The sequence below is a fragment of the Elephantulus edwardii genome, unplaced genomic scaffold (genome assembly GCF_000299155.1).
Source record: "Elephantulus edwardii isolate Elephantulus edwardi_28Jun2011 unplaced genomic scaffold, EleEdw1.0 scaffold00059, whole genome shotgun sequence".
NCBI lineage: Eukaryota > Metazoa > Chordata > Mammalia > Macroscelidea > Macroscelididae > Elephantulus > Elephantulus edwardii.
In genome coordinates this window covers 7,657,698-7,659,621 of record NW_006399809.1, presented here as the reverse complement: position 1 = coordinate 7,659,621, position 1,924 = coordinate 7,657,698, and the positions used below count along the sequence as shown (strand labels likewise).

Here is a 1,924-nt window from a genome sequence, read left to right as displayed (position 1 = left end):
TCCAGAGAGACACCATTGCTCTTTAATGCTATTCACTACTCTTTTCCAGTTCCACAACTCAAAGGTATTAATTTTTCTGTCATCCTTAGTCATTGTCCAATTTTCAGATCCACATTATGCAATCAAGAAAACCATGACTTGGATCAAGAGCATGTTAATTTTTAAATAGATACCATGACTCTTTATTACTCTGGGGAGGTCTCTGAGAGCAGATTTCCCAAGGCAACTTATCTTTTGGTTTCTCAACTGCTGGTACCAAGAATGTTTGTGGATCCAAGTAAAATGAAATTGTTGACAACTTTAATCTTTTCTCTATCTAGATACCTCCAAAATATAGTGCATATTGTTGTATTAGTTGTTGTCATGTGGATTCAATTCCTAGTCATCTAATGTGTAACAGTATGTGAAACATTGCCCAGCTAGTACCATCCTCATCCTTTTTAATCTATATGCAGAATGGATCATCCAGGAGGCTGGGTGTGTGAGGAGAAATGTGGTATCGGGATTGGAGAAATACTAAACAACTTGCTTTCTGCAGATGACACAACCCTGCTTCCTGAAACTGAGGATATAAAGCACTTGCTGCAGAAAGTTAAAGACTGAAGCCTTAAATATGAATTGAAACTCAACATCAAGAAAACAAAGATTCTCACCCCTGGGCCAATTAGCAGCATTATTATAGATGGTGAAGAGAGTGAGATTGCTAACAGCTTTAGTTTGCTTCACTCTACCATCAAGACAAGCAGCCAGGAAATCAAGATACAAATTGCATTGGGAAAGTCTGCTGTCAGAGACCTCTCCAGAGTACTGAAGATCAACAGCGTCAATCTGGAGACCAAGGTGCATCTGATACAGGCCATAGTTTTCGCAATTGCTTGCTATGCATCAGAGAGTTGAACAATGATTAGGATGACAGAAAGATAATTGCTGCCTTTGAGCTGTGGTGCTGGAGAACAAATAGGTTCTTTCTGGAGTGGGTGAGACCAGGCTGCCTTTTGGAGGCAAGGATTCTCAGGTTTCATCTGACATACTTTGGGCATGTTGCAAGGAGAACCCAGTCCTTGGAGAGGGACATCATGCTTGGAAGGGTGGAGGGACAGAGAAAGAGAGGAAGACCATCAATGAGATTGATTCAGTGACTGGGGTAATGAGGGTAGATGTGGCAGAGACAGTAAAGCTGGCACAGGATAGAGCAGGTTTCAGGGCTATTGTACATAGGGTCACTATGAGTTGCAAGCAACTTGAGGGCACATAACAACAGCTTACTGTTTTTGGTAAATGATGTTTGGAAGCTAAGACCTATACCAAGGGGGGCTTCTTACCACTGGGTACGTGATACTTAAATCCCAGGCCAAGAAAAGTAGAGCTTCTACTGACTGGCCCCTCCTAATAACATGTTCAAAGTATATGAAATGAAATTTTACTATCCCTGCCTCTAAAGGGCACCTTGGTTGTACTTTCTCCAAGACAGATTTGTTTGTTCTTTTGCCAAATTGATTATCCATTCAAACAATCACATACATTTTATTTTATAAGATTAATTACAACATCCACAATGCAGTTGTCAGGAGAGGTCAATCAGTAGTAGCTTACTGCTGTGCCTCTTTTGACAATAATTTTAGTTAATACCACATTCATAGACTTTAGTGTATAGAGAGTATTAGAAGCTGTCACCTTGGTGAGATCCCCATGACAGTGAGCACAGCCAGAAGAGGAAGTGAAGGGATGGAAAACCTGAGGTAAAAAACAGGGCGGCAGGTCTGGGGAAGGGGCGGCCAGCACCATGTCTGGCCACGAAGGTGGTAAGAAGAAGTCCCTGAAACACCCCAAGAAGCAGACCAAGGAGATGGACGAGGAAGATAAGGCTTTCAAGCAGAAACAAAAAGAAGAACAGAAGAAACTCGAGGAACTAAAAGCGAAGGCC

General features: G+C 41.8%; 1 protein-coding gene across 1 annotated transcript in view; it reads left to right on the top strand.

Moving 5' to 3' along the window:
- The window catches only part of EPDR1 (ependymin related 1), a 51,560-nt gene that overhangs the window by 7,888 nt on the left and 41,748 nt on the right, over positions 1 to 1,924 (top strand). The window lies entirely within an intron of this gene.